General features: G+C 38.8%; 1 protein-coding gene across 2 annotated transcripts in view; it reads right to left on the bottom strand.

Annotated features, from left to right (window-relative positions):
* Positions 1 to 2,516: 2,516 nt before the first annotated feature.
* The window catches only part of LOC127851097 (uncharacterized), a 48,145-nt gene continuing 34,752 nt past the window's right edge, over positions 2,517 to 15,909 (bottom strand). For both annotated transcript variants that reach the window (XR_008035663.1, XM_052384619.1), the window contains one exon: positions 2,517 to 5,089. The gene's annotated coding sequence lies outside the window, so the exon portion shown is untranslated. The remainder of the gene's footprint in view (positions 5,090 to 15,909) is intronic.

Below are 15,909 nucleotides of genomic sequence, written 5' to 3'. Positions count from 1 at the left end.
TGCGAGCGGAACGGCGTAAGAGAGTCTAGTATAAACAGCCATTTTCCAAAGGACTTCCGGGCGTTGAAAATCCACTGCCTGGATTTGGAATTTGTAAACTTGAGGGCACCTGTCGCACCAAGGCCCCACCCTGCCCCCTTGCACTAACACCACGCCATAGGTTTTGATTTCTTCACATTATTATACCGGAATTTGTACTTGAAGTCCATAAATTTATTTAAAAAATCACACTGAAACTAGTTTTACTTATTATTGGAACAGTGCTTTAAATGAAAATACATGTAATGTGTTATATTTGAAAATTTGCAACAGAGATAATATGACAGTGCGCGCAATAGTGCCCTTTCATAAATTATCCTCAATTTTTCTTACTAAAATTGCGAATAATATCACATCTGAAGCGCTATAACGCCGGTTTGTTCCTGAGGGCGAATGAACTTGGGATCTTCCTACGTCACTCCCGGTTTATATGAAAATGGCGAGTAGCTCGGAATGAACGAAACTTCGCGACTTTTTCATGTTCGTTCTCGCTAATAACACCGTTATTAAATCGAAGTGAGGTGCGATAATGTTTTATATGGACAAAATTCGATAAATAAAAGGTTTTTAGCGGATTTAAAAAGCATGACATATCTCCTTTTACCATAAAGCGTGTGTAATTCCGTTCAAATACTTCAATCATACCATTATACGAAAGCTAGTTACCTGAGTGTTTGATAGTTTTACATACTTCAAAAATGCTTCTTTATCTGTTACTGCCTTTCAGTAGGGAACTGGGATGTCCACCATGTTTTTGGAAGCTGGAAAAGCTGCGTTAGTGGAGGTATTATCATGTTAAAGTACATGTTTAAGTACATAAGGTGCAATCATTGCTTTTGGAAGATTTGTGTCATGATAGGATTCTTGTCTCAGAAAACGCTGCCTAGAAATAAATTGAATATGTATGAAATTCGTATCTTGAAGTATATTTAGTCCAGCGTAATTCCTAGCAAATACGTGTTAAAATACAATGATACTTCATGCCAATACCTATATACATAATATTATATATATTCATCCAATGATCCCGAATCCGTAGAAACCTACGGACAATAATCTGGTGAAAAATACGATTTTGGGTGAATTAAACATTCTAAAAAACATTATATACAAACAATAATCTACAATGAAGTTTTACAATGTCTTACAAACATTTACATTCTAATCAGGACAGCCAAATCAAGCTCTCACCACCAGCCACCCCAGAGACTGAAGCAACCATATCACAAACATCACAGAAATCGACGGGTCAACCAGAAATTCAACCTTCCAGGACAAAAAGTGAGTCAAAACTTTATTTACAAACACCAGTTTGTTACAAAGCCAAACGCCAACGGCGCCCGAAAAAAGAACCCAGGCCCGTGACGTACACACAACAATTACCAACAGCCACCGGTGTCCGAGCGGCGAAGACCTCATTAGGAGGTAGAATGTTTAGATCTAATATTATTAGGTTAACATGCTTTACGGGTAAAGAATATGATAGCTTAACAAAATTTGAGAAATTCTGTTGTATGAATGATATTGACAGATATGAATTCGCATATGTATTACCATTTTATTTTGTGCGATAGGGCGGAATCTTTCTATAATAATTTATCAAAACAAATAAAATCAAATTATAAGGAACTTAAGCAAGCTCTCGTACAACGTTTTCAAACCAAAGAAATAGATTTCAATTTAATTGCTATTAAACAAAAAGATACGGAATCATGTGATAATTACATTGCAAGAGCATTACAAATTTCCACTGATATTCAAGGACTAGATGAAAAGGTACTAGTAAGTCTATTAATCAATGGATTAAGAGACAATATAAAAAAATATGTCATATTAAGACAACCGAATTCCCTATCGGAATTTTCAAAATGCTGTAAACTTTGTGACATGACAACTTCATTTTCGGTAAATTCAATTGACACCAAATTTCAAACTCTTAAAGAAGAAATTAAAGAATTTAAATCTGATATAAAAACCAAGGAAAGTAATGCTCTACAATTAAATCCAGTAACAAATACGCCCCCGCGGAAATAATAATGATCAGAAATATCTATTACAAGATCAATATACGATCGTTCCATATGACCGTACCTAAATGCAAATCAACCTCGACGTTATCAAAATTTCAGAAATATATTACCAATGGAATATCAAAAACCACGTGTTATACACCACTCAGTAAATAACCCGCGATTAAATACACATCGACCTCCCGTCTTGTGTTCTAAATGTGGTTATGCACAGTGTATAATTAATGATTATATTCAAAGTAATTATAAGTTTCATTGAAACAATACATACGTGTATTATTAAATAGACTATTAAATGAATAACTGTCGATAGTAAATATGAAATAGAATATGTCTAATTACGTTGAATTGTAATCAAATTAACTAGTTACCGCAATATATCAAATCAACTGTATTTTACATTTATTCGGTCTTCAATTGTAAAAACAATAATACTTTGTACTTACACGAAGTAACAAAATGCGATTCACAAGACACATGCGTATGATACTAATATATAAATAGAGCAGATTTTACATATTTGAGAGTAATATAACAATACGTGAACATAATAAAATTGTTTTCGTATATGAAACTATTGTACAGTCAGCTGTAATAAAAAACATGTCAATTTTTACTCATGCATGTAACAATAGCATATGAATTAGCCTTTGCTGGCCTTATAAGAAACGAAAATATATAGGCTCTGGTCACATTAAAATATTTGATTAAACTGATACTATGAAACGGTGTTTGTAGCTAAACAAATACGCAAAACAACATTGAAATGACGACGTTGGATTTTAATTAATAAGTATTTCATAAGCCTTGTTCAGACCACCTACGAAATAAAAAAAATAGTTGATCCAAACGTCATGTAACATGCTATATAAAAGTACAGCAGTTATAGTCATGGTTAAAACTGACATACTAGCTTAAATTATATGCATTTCAATGCGTAAAATACAGCCATATTGTCGTAAAAGACATTTAGAAATGGCACGAAAACTTTATTGAAAAGATAAAGACAACTTTTGTTCAGTTGTTATTTCTTTCGTAGTGAGATATAAACATAGCGTTTGAAAGTGCAGTACCTAATAAATACATTTAAAATTACAACCCGATCGCGGTACAAAACACATTTAAATACATTAAATAGATGCTACACAGGTATGCGATCGAACTTAAATGAGTAATACATTAATATTTCATTAGTTGATGTTATAAGCTGTATATATAGTGTACATATTTGGTCTCTGTCTGTAATACATTGGATTATTTTGTTTTTAGTTCCGTCTATAATTTACATTCAAGAATAAATAGAAACCCGTCTTCGAGTTTATTACAAATATTACTATTTATTTGATCTAATGGCATTGACGTAGGTCTATTTACCTGTCTCAATATTTAATTAATGTGATGATATACTAGTTTTGATAAACTAATACAAAATTGTTTAACATAACATACATTAAGTTATTAAGGTACGGTTGAAATTAAAAATAAGCGATATATTGATAAAAATGTGCACTAGAAGAAATTTGAAGTCTCTCTTTCCAATTCTTTACAAACATGTAGCTCAATCTTTGCATTACGACCGCTATGATTGCATTTTCATTTTCAACATCTTGGAAAAGCCAAGCAGAATAAAATCCCAAATTACTTTGTAGATCTTTTAATAATATGCATCAATTTTTCTTGGGTGCATACTCAATACTAAAATTAAGCATAGTCAAATAAACCTTTTTGTTAAATGTATTATCTTGTGTTCTTAAAAGTTTTATCCAGTATGTTATTATATTAATATATATCCTGTTTTGATAGTTTACTTGTCCGAGTTCACCATATACCTAAACAAGCCAGGGCGATGTCAACACAATCACGAACTAGCGTTCAATGTGAATATTTAAATGCATTTTTATAACCTGTAAATCAGAACTATCAACAGAAAAAACCAATCGCGAATATGCAAATGAATTTCTTAAATCACGAAAATACATTTATATATTTACGGCTGTAAACTTGTGCAATACATATTATTTGGTTCAGTTGCATTAGCACAGTACAGTGTTTACATGTAAAAACAATACAATCTCCGTCTACATCGTACTACAATATGCAAACGAGTCAAGTCCACAACATCTATACAATATATCGCGTGCTCGTCTACGATTAATGTCGGTATTCTAAATTATATTGTTGCTTTAAAGATATTGTTTTTACATCAAAGACAAACTGCTTTGATGCATAAATTGTCATACAAAGATGATCTACCAAGAGCATAACATTGGTATGCAAATATGGCATGTATGTGGATTAGATTCGGCGGTTTGTAAACAATTCCCCTAACAAAAACTAATGTATCTCAAAATATATTATACTCCTTTTTACAAATCAAAGCGTTTGCTATGGTTGCAGCTTGAATACCATACCATGTGTTTCAATAATCTACATGCTAAGATACAAATGACGTTATAACAAAGAATCGTAACATTAAAATCCCACCAATAAAAACACAGAATAATCAATGTTTAAAATAAAATGCACACAAATCATAAGGCAATATTATGTAAATATTTACTTCCTTGAGGGTGTCACTGCATTTTGTAAACCCAAGACACCACTGACCTAGTGTCGCCTTAAGGATGTACATATCTGTTTCCTGAGAGCTAACAAATAAACATTGACTTGTTTCTCCACCCAAATCAGCCGTGTTTCAAAGCTGGTTCATGGCACGTTTTACATTTTACCTTTATTAAAATTTTCTACGATCTCTGAAGATCGCTAAATTGAGTCTTATAAACACATATCAACGGCAAACGGATTTTAGTAAAGTCCCATATTTCAAAATTAAAGCATGTATGTGCGGATTTTGTCTTTAATTCCCCTCTTACAAAGAGGACAACTACGAAGATTTCTCGAACACTCAAGACACACTTTGAGGTGTGTACATGGCAAGAAGAGAATGTTCACGTGATTGGTCCTGCAAATGCAGCACAAAAGTATTCCTTTCAGCCGGATATTTTCCTCTATCATTCCATCTGAAAAACAAAACAACGCGCGCGTCACAGAAACACTGATGGCGAGAAAATAAAATATCATTCGATGAATAACTGAGATAAGATGAACGATGTTTTATGTATCATTTTGTAAATATTGTTGAGAGTGGAAACTCAAATATGACGACAGTGAAAACTCAAACAAGCATTATTGGTTTTAACATGATCAAAATCACTTACCTTGTATTGACTTGAGTTGAACTTACTTCCGTTGGTTTGCACTGGCTGAACCACAAGAATTATGTAGTCGTTTCTAATAATCACTGAACAACATACTTAATGCATATGTTTGCAAGTTATATTTAGGTTTGCCTGTTGTATTTCCACTATCATAACTTTAAGCTATGTAATGGATCTTCGTATCCATGCATTTTTTCTTGAACTATGTTACGCTCGATTCCAAACTCATGGACGATTTTGTTGTAAAATTTTAGTGTTTTTCAACACAATGTATACTTATCTACATAACAGCGCAGTAGGGTTCATTTTAAATACTTTGTGATGATGTAATTTGTTAATATTGTTTTAGCGTTCTTTCCAACATTTTCGTGGCAGCCATCTTGTTTTAACTGTCAATATCGGCTAAGTAGCGAAAGTATGTTTTTCTCCAGCAAACGAGTTGAGGTTCGTCTTCAAAACGCTAAATTAACTTATCATGTGTAATTTGAACCCATTTATTTGTAAACATGTTGTTTTTACGAGAAAATAATACATTGGCCTTTGAAATGCTATTGTAAACGACGCGCACCTAGCTGCCACATTAGTATCGATTTGCTTAGTCATGCCACAAGAGCTGTGGCGTCCCACAAAAATTGTGGCACGACACAATGTGGTGCCACATTGGGGTGTGTGGCATGTGGCATGCCACAATGTGGCACCGTGACGAGTATAAATAGCCCGAGCGCGTTCATTCTGGACTCCAACATTTCTAAAAGAGCCTGAACTCCATCTCGGTTTTCTTTAAAACTAGAACTTCTAAATTAAAACTTAGCAAAATGGTGCGCGTATTTCAAACTTATTATTTAATTAGTAACTTATAGATAGTAATATAAACAATATTAAATAAATATATATTATTATAATATACTTTAATGAATTGAATATATTTGATCATAATTTCTGTAACGCACTTTGAGCCAATTAGTCTCTTTTCGATAATAGTACGTTTTGATAGGCTACACTTCACTAAACTGTGTAAACGTTTTATTATACTATTATCGCCATATCTTAACGAGTTTTCTTCATTAAAAATCTCAACTGTTTTCAAACTATTTGTCGTCTTTAATCCTTTAAGTTGGAGTCGCTAACAACAGTAATCACTCACTCACTCATAATTACACAGAAAACAATTCACAATCACCAAAAAGTACTAACGGATGACGAAGGCCAGTCACCCCTGAAGGCGAAGGCCAAGCCTGACAAAGACCAGTCACCCCTGAAGGCGAAGGTCAAGGCCGACTCGCAACATCTTTTGGTGTCAGAAGTGGGATCTGTCTTTAAAACTACAACAGATCCAGTGATCCGGACCTAGTCTGGTACAACAACCATGGATGACGATTGTGATCGTGAAATTGTTTTCAGGACTGCTGGGGACAGAAGGTATTGTGAAGCGGAGACACAACTTTGTAGTGAAAATGTATCGTTTGGAAATGATTGTTCCGAATTGGACATTGTGTCGCAAGCGTCTGGCGATAGTGATTATCCTTCATCAGGAGAAACCAACTGTCCAAGTCAATGTAGCAAAGAGAAAATAGACAGCTTGACGCTAATTATCAAGGACTTGGTCAAAGAGCTTCAGTGCTTGAAAGAAAATAAGCAGACAAAAATCCAATCACAAGAATATGGTGAGAATAACTTACAGCCCCCTGGACAACACTCTCTTATGGAAGGTCGCTCCAACACTGTACCTGTCGATGCTGGTATGGGGCGCGACTCCAACCTACCAGCAATGGCTCCACCTTTCTATGGGAGGGCTGATGGGTCATATGGAGACAGAAATCAGAATAGATGGGTTCCATATGACCAACGGTGCAACCAAGGTCAAGTACAAGGTCGCTGGAATCGCCAAATGCCATGTGGTATAGGTCAGTATCAACGGCACGGATACAGAACAGTGAACCCAGATCATGTGAAGATATCCCCATTCACAGGGAAGAAAGATTGGCAGGTTTGGATTTCGAGGTTTGAGGCAATAGGTATGCGTTACGGATGGGATGATGACACAAGAATAGACCAGCTATTACCTCGGTTGGAAGGTCAAGCAGCACAATTTGTCTTCACTCAACTCCCTCAAGATGTGATGCACAATTATAATCTGCTGATTGGTGAGCTTAATAGCCGCTTCAGAGTCATCGAAACAGCGAAGTCATTTGCTTCAAAGTTTGCACACAGGTATCAACGGCAAGGGGAGTCAGTTGAAGAATATGCTGCCAATCTGCGAGAATTGTATGACAGGGCACATGCACGTCGGGATAAAAAGACTAGGGATGAAGATCTTGCGCGAAGATTTTTAGATGGGTTACGTGACGAGGAGGCACGGTTTGAAATTAAATTTCACAAGGATCCATCGACTCTTGACAAGGCGGTGTACTATGCCGTTACATTTAGCGAAGTGAGAAAGTCTCAAGACTCAGAACGCCGCAGGAAGTTTGCTCGGGTAGTGCGAGAAGATTAGTTTTCTCAACGGGGCTCATCTGAAACACATACCAAAACAGTCATGAAGGACAAAAGGCACTTCAACAGAGTTGCGCAAAATACAAATAAACATGTTAACCAAACTGAGCTCTTGAACGAAATACTAAAGCGCCTCGATAATTTGGAGCATAAACAACCTGCTTATAATAAGGGGCATCAGCTGAAGAAGGCTGGTGTTGAATGTTTTAGCTGTCACAAGTTTGGACATTTTGCGCGTGAATGTCCGGAGAAGGATGACAACAAAATAGAACAAAAGGCAAGTACTCAAGAAACACACAGGCAGAAACCTTTAAACTTCAAGGGACCAGCCCTGTCGGCCAAGGGGAGGTCCAAATACAAGTAGAAGAAGGCCGAACAAAGGAGATAACAAAGGAGCAAGGAGCTCCAAGGGAAGCATTGAGAGATTTAAGGCGGTCACTAGCAGATGGAGTATACGTTCATGGAACGGTTAACGGGATGGAGTTGATCTTTACAGCGGATACTGGGGCATCTCGAACTGTAATATCCAGTAAGACAAACTACCTAGTACCATGCAGTCAAAGTTGGTGCGGTCTGCATGTTTAGTAGGTGCAGGGGGTGTTCCTGTGCCTGAGGTGGGAAAGGGGAGTTTTGAAATATCACTTGGGCCACACAAACTTATTAAAGAAGTGATTGTGGCAGACATCGAGGATGAAGCCCTACTTGGATATGATATACTGATTAGTAGCGGTCAGGGACCGGCTGACATCATTTTAAGCCAAAATAAGATCATGTTAGATGGTAAGGAGATCCCGGTTTTTCAAGTGGGTAGAGGAAAATGCTCCAGAAGAGTGACAGTGGCGGATGATGTGAAAATCCCTGGATTAACGGAAGCACTGGTGGACGTTTACATAGAGAGAGAAGAATCAGACGATTGCTTAATGGCTGCGGAATACATAGTGGAACCTAGCAATAACTTTAAGGACAAATATCAGTTGGTCATGGCTTCCACCCTTGTTGATATCAATAAACTGTCGACATGCAAGGTCAGGGTCTTGAACCCGATGGATGTTGAAGTTACCTTGAGGCAGAATGCTGATGTCGGTAGAGCGGAGCTGATTGAAAGAATTGTTAGCGTCATCGCTGAAGAAGAACCTGAAAAAGTAAAGCAAAAACATGGCAAATTGAGAAAAGTTTCTGAAGTAAACAGCACGCAAACAAAACTGCATCATTATATGGATCAACCAATACCGGCTCAACTAAAAGACCTTTATGAAAAATCTGTTGATGGAAAGAGCCAAGAACAACAGCGTACTGTCGCAGCTCTTCTATGCAAATTTGGTGAGGCATTTTCGAAGAACGAATGGGATGTATGCCTTACCAATGTTGCGGAACACTCAATTGACACTGGAGATGCTAAGCCGATCAAGCAGAGGCCACGACGCGTGCCACTCGCATTCGCAGAAGAGGAGAAATCTGCAATAGATGATCTTCTGAAAAAGGGGGTTATACAGAAAAGCACGTCTCCATGGGCCAGCCCAATTGTCTTTGTGAGGAAAAAGTCTGGAGCTGTCAGACCCTGTGTAGACTTCAGAAAGCTCAATGCGGTGGTCAAACCTGATGGGTTCCCTTTGCCAAGGACTCAAGATTGTCTTGATGCAATTGCAGGCTCTGCTTACCTTAGCAGTTTCGACCTAACAAGCGGGTATTTTCAAATACCTGTGAAAAGTGAGGATATCCCGAAGACAGCATTTACCTGCAAGTACGGACTCTATGAAATGACGCGTATGCCGTTCGGACTGAACAACAGTGGCAGCACTTTTCAGCGAACAATGGAGCTCGTACTTCAGGGTCTGCAATGGCAAACATGTCTTATATATGTGGATGACATTATTGTCTATGCAATGACATTTCAGCAAAACATTGAGAGGGTTTATGAGGTCTTGGAAAGGATAGTAGAGGCTGGCTTGAAACTAAGTCCTGACAAATGTCACCTTCTAAAGACTGATGTCGTTTTCTTGGGGCACGTGGTCTCCAAGGACGGTGTTCGGCCAAACCCAGTGAATGTATCCAAAATACTATCCTGGCCACAACCTGTTAACCAAAAGCAGGTGAAGCAATTTGTCGCAACAGCATCATATTACCGTCGTTTTGTGAAAAACTTCGCAAAATTGCCAAACCATTGACAGACCTGACACGTAAAGATGCCCTATTTGAAAGGACAGAGGCTTGTCAAGAAGCATTTGAGGCACTGAAAGGGCAACTTACAAGTCCCAATGTAATGAGCTACCCTCTTAACGATGGAGGTACCTTCTATCTTGACGTTGACGCGTCAGGCGTTGGAATTGGCGCGGTCCTGTCTCAGACGCAAGACAATAAGGAACGGGTGATAGCATATGCCAGTCGTGGTTTGAACAAGGCTGAAAGAAACTACTGTGTAACCGAGAGAGAGCTTCTCGCCGTTGTGTACTTTGTTCAGTATTCCGGCAGTATTTGATGGGCAGACAATTCATAGTAAGATCAGATCACCAGGCTCTAGTGTGGTTGTTTAGTATGAAAGAGCCGAATGGAAAGATAGCCAGATGGATTGAAATATTAGCAGCATTCCATTTTTCGATTGAATACAGACCTGGTAAACATTAGCCACACTGCGACGCCTTGTCAAGGTGTGAAGTACCAAGAGACTGTGAATGTGACAAGAATGATACCAGTGAACCTCTACCCTGTGGTCCATGCTCGAAGTGTCGACGAAGAGCAGAAATGATGAAGTCTGAAGATTTGGTGGCCCAGCTTGCTGAAAAGGAAATCGGAAAATTAAGGACCGTTGACACTAGAAGTACAGTTAAACCCAGGTTCCAACAATTTACCCCAGAAGAAATGTCCAAAATACAAGACAGGGATCCTGACATCCAAATCATTAAACAAGCACAAATCAAAGGGGAGAGACCAACAGCTGGTGACATGGCAAGGGAAAGTGCTGCTGCCAGATTCTACTGGACCCTCTGGGAACAACTGTATCTTGAAGATGGGGTGCTATGTAAGCGTTTCAAGAAAGAGAACGGGACAGGACAATATACTCAAATTATAGTCCCAGTTGAGTTGAAGCAAGAGTCGATGCGGTTGGCACATGACAATGTAATATCTGGGCACCTCGGAATCAAGAAAACCCTCCAAAAAATATTGCACCAGTTCTTCTGGTTTAATCTGAATGAAGACCTGAAATTATACATCAAAGCTTGTGATACCTGTGCATGCGACAAGAAACCACAGAAGAAAGCAAAAGCTCCGATGGGCCATTTACCAAGTGGCACACCATGGGACACCTTAGCAATTGATTTTTTGGGACCATTGCCAGTAACAGAACGGGGTAACCGATACATTATGGTGGCTACAGACCATTTCACCAAATATGTAATAGTAATTGCTGTACCGACACTGAGCGCCAATGACTGCGCTTTAAAAATTGCAAACGAGTTTATAGCCAGATGGGGTGCACCGTTGTCAATTCACACAGACATGGGGTCAACCTTCGAGAGTTCCATTTTTCAAGCCTTGTGCAAGCTCTTCGAAATAAGGAAAACGCGCACTACTCCAAGAAATCCAAAAGGGAATGGTCAAACTGAGCGTTTCAATAGAACACTGGTCAAAATGATTAAGGCTTACCTGGTTAACCAAGACGAATGCGATTTATACCTGGGATGTCTGGCAGGGGCCTACAGGTCAACGCCACACGAAGCCACCGGTCTTTCGCCAAATCTGATGTGTCTTGGGAGAGAGGTGAGGGTACCTGCTGATCTGGTTTATGGATATGCAAAGGGCAAAGAGCTAACATCAGACGCGAAATATGTCAGTTCAATCCGAGCACACCTGCAAAAGGCACATGAAATTGCCCGTAAGCACATGAAGGCAAATGCAAAACGAAGCAAAGACGCATATGATGTCAAAACAGTATTTCATACATACAATGTGGGTGATGCCGTATGGCTTCTGCATGAATCACGAACGGTGGGTGTGATGCAGAAGCTCATTCAATAGGCCATATTTAGTGGTGGAAAAGAGGTCCCCTGTGACCTACAAAATACTGCTGAATGGGAAAGGTGGGTCACAGATGGCTCACCATGACAAGTTAAAGAAATATGAAGGAAATAAGAGGCCCACCTGGTTGATTAAAGCGGCGAACCATTTGGTTTCGCAAAGCAACACTCATTCGCAAGTATAATTAAACATGTAGCTATTTGTTTACGCACACATAATCAAGTACATAGTCATGACGAGATTATTAATTCTGAGCGCGCACCAGACCTCATCACATCACCAATTCCTCACGCACAAGGCTCCAACAAAAGATAACATTTCTTCAACTACTCGCTCACCTTTAATTTCCAAACCCTCCCTCTTTTTGCATTAATAACGATATGGTCACGTTGATGGTAGTGGCGTATTGCTTGTGGAGCCAGTCCTCAAAACTGGTTACTTCTTGTGTATTTCCAGGGAACAATGGAGGCTCGTAGGACCAAAAGACGCCAGTTCACCTGCATGCACTGCGCAAAGAAGGGGAACACAGAGAAGTATAGAATGGTTGATCACATTTACAAGCACCACGTGGCCCTCGACGATTGCCCATTCTATTGCACGTTGTGCATGTTTAGGTGCACCACAAAGGAAGCCCTACAAAAACACGTGACAAACTACACAAAACACACGGCGCTAGCTGGCAACAACAACGACCAGACGCGGTTTCTCCGAAATAACGCCAATCCAAAGCCTGTTTCAGAAGGAACGGACTTCAGGGAGGCGACCCAATATGAGACGGACCATCGAGTGATCATGATCTACGACTCTTTGATGAGTGACCACGAAGAAGAAGAAAACAACGATGGTCTAGTCACAGTAAAAGTCACGCCGGAAGTCCTGGCCCAGTTATCTTTTTATAAAAAGGTGCAGGAATACGACCCCTGTAACCCCGGGATGGGCGATCTGCTTTCCAGCGGAACACACCGCGAGACGTCGAGCGCAGCTGTAGCACAACCACAAAGACCATCTGCGATTGCCTTCAACTCTCCAGCTGTAGAACAACTACCACAACTGTCGAGACCACCCGTCATAATAAACACTCCAGCCAGCACCACCAGCTCTATGACTCTCAACGCCCGTGCACCAAAGTCGAACAGCTCCACAGACGCGTATCGAGCCACATCCATGGCTGAGGTGTTGCACACACCTGTTAAGGTGTTGCGCACACCTGTTGCTGGGCCGACACTTAGACAGGTTTTGCCAGGATTCCACTTTGCTGACACCCTCTTCCTTGATGATGATACGGCTTTTCCTTTATCACTGCCTGAAACCAGAAACATCACAGAAGTTGGCGTGCAGACTGACGATGTGAGGCCATCAGAGGCAAACCAGACCCTGTTGTTCAACGCCATCGCATCCATCCTTGAGGCTGGGTTCGCGAAAGTGGCTGAGGCGATCGACCGGAACACCAGAGGCATGAGGGATGTCGATCGTGGCTTGACCAGGATGACCTCGACCATGGACAGGATCGAAAGGGCAGTAGGGCGCATCGCCGCCGACTCACGACCGCGGGGCAAGCCGGAGGAGACCGCACCGAAGAGGCAGCGCCTTCTCGAAGAAAAAGAAAACAATAATTTTAGAAGATAGATTATAATTGTAGGAGATAAATTTTGCCTTATACTATCATCATCAGTATTATAAATAATAAGTAACCATTAAGAATAGTCATTTCCATTAACTTTAATAAATATTATTCATTTTTCACACCTTGCCGCATGCATGGGCTTATTAGTCATTATTACCTTATAGTCAGCTATGCTTAAAGATCTTAAGTATTCTTAACATTTACCAATTGAAGAACTCCAATTGGTTAGAAATTGTCAAATATGTATCAAATCTGGTATTATTTTAAAGTTTAAATGTTTGTTGATATCTAGTCATGTGTATTAGTACACGTATATTGTTTGATATCTATGGGATAATGATGTTAACAATTCTTATTGTTTTGAAATATTGTATGTCAGATTGTCATAATTTCAAAATTGAATTGTGATTGTTGCAATGTTTAAAATGTATAAGCCTTATTTATTTAAATGTCAGTTCCAGGATTGCATTCTGAATGCGTTGGTGTTAAGTGTAGTGCTTACTGTAATATTGCAGTGTTTAGATGAGGGAACTGTAAAATTGTTATTTGTTAATAAGATTATTTAACGACTTTATTGTTATTAAATTGTTTGTTTTTCAAATATTTATCATTCACAAAGTTGTTAAGAGTTATGGCTATCGGAGTTTAGCCATAAACAACGTGGGGGTAATGTTGAGATTGGAAACTCAAATATGACGACAGTGAAAACTCAAACAAGCATTATTGGTTTTAACATGATCAAAATCACTTACCTTGTATTGACTTGAGTTGACACTCTGTTGTTGAGTCTTTTATACTTACTTCCGTTGGTTTGCACTGGCTGAACCACAAGAATTATGTAGTCGTTTCTAATAATCACTGAACAACATACTTAATGCATATGTTTGCCAGTTATATTTAGGTTTGCCTGTTGTATTTCCACTATCATAACTTTAAGCTATGTAATGGATCTTCGTATCCATGCATTTTTTCTTGAACTATGTTACGCTCGATTCCAAACTCATGGACGATTTTGTTGTAAAATTTTAGTGTTTTTCAACACAATGTATACTTATCTACATAACAGCGCAGTAGGGTTCATTTTAAATACTTTGTGATGATGTAATTTGTTAATATTGTTTTAGCGTTCTTTCCAACATTTTCGTGGCAGCCATCTTGTTTTAACTGTCAATATCGGCTAAGTAGCGAAAGTATGTTTTTCTCCAGCAAACGAGTTGAGGTTCGTCTTCAAAACGCTAAATAACTTATCATGTGTAATTTGAACCCATTTATTTGTAAACATGTTGTTTTTACGAGAAAATAATACATTGGCCTTTGAAATGCTATTGTAAACGACGCGCACCTAGCTGCCACATTAGTATCGATTTGCTTAGTCATGCCACAAGAGCTGTGGCGTCCCACAAAAATTGTGGCACGACACAATGTGGTGCCACATTGGGGTGTGTGGCATGTGGCATGCCACAATGTGGCACCGTGACGAGTATAAATAGCCCGAGCGCGTTCATTCTGGACTCCAACATTTCTAAAAGAGCCTGAACTCCATCTCGGTTTTCTTTAAAACTAGAACTTCTAAATTAAAACTTAGCAAAATGGTGCGCGTATTTCAAACTTATTATTTAATTAGTAACTTATAGATAGTAATATAAACAATATTAAATAAATATATATTATTATAATATACTTTAATGAATTGAATATATTTGATCATAATTTCTGTAACGCACTTTGAGCCAATTAGTCTCTTTTCGATAATAGTACGTTTTGATAGGCTACACTTCACTAAACTGTGTAAACGTTTTATTATACTATTATCGCCATATCTTAACGAGTTTTCTTCATTAAAAATCTCAACTGTTTTCAAACTATTTGTCGTCTTTAATCCTTTAAGTTGGAGTCGCTAACAACAGCAATCACTCACTCACTCATAATTACACAGAAAACAATTCACAATCACCAAAAAGTACTAACGGATGACGAAGGCCAGTCACCCCTGAAGGCGAAGGCCAAGCCTGACAAAGACCAGTCACCCCTGAAGGCGAAGGTCAAGGCCGACTCGCAACATCTTTTGGTGTCAGAAGTGGGATCTGTCTTTAAAACTACAACAGATCCAGTGATCCGGACCTAGTCTGGTACAACAACCATGGATGACGATTGTGATCGTGAAATTGTTTTCAGGACTGCTGGGGACAGAAGGTATTGTGAAGCGGAGACACAACTTTGTAGTGAAAATGTATCGTTTGGAAATGATTGTTCCGAATTGGACATTGTGTCGCAAGCGTCTGGCGATAGTGATTATCCTTCATCAGGAGAAACCAACTGTCCAAGTCAATGTAGCAAAGAGAAAATAGACAGCTTGACGCTAATTATCAAGGACTTGGTCAAAGAGCTTCAGTGCTTGAAAGAAAATAAGCAGACAAAAATCCAATCACAAGAATATGGTGAGAATAACTTACAGCCCCCTGGACAACACTCTCTTATGGAAGGTCGCTCC

The sequence above is a fragment of the Dreissena polymorpha genome, chromosome 11 (assembly GCF_020536995.1).
Source record: "Dreissena polymorpha isolate Duluth1 chromosome 11, UMN_Dpol_1.0, whole genome shotgun sequence".
NCBI lineage: Eukaryota > Metazoa > Mollusca > Bivalvia > Myida > Dreissenidae > Dreissena > Dreissena polymorpha.
This window is presented reverse-complemented; position numbering and strand designations above follow the sequence as displayed.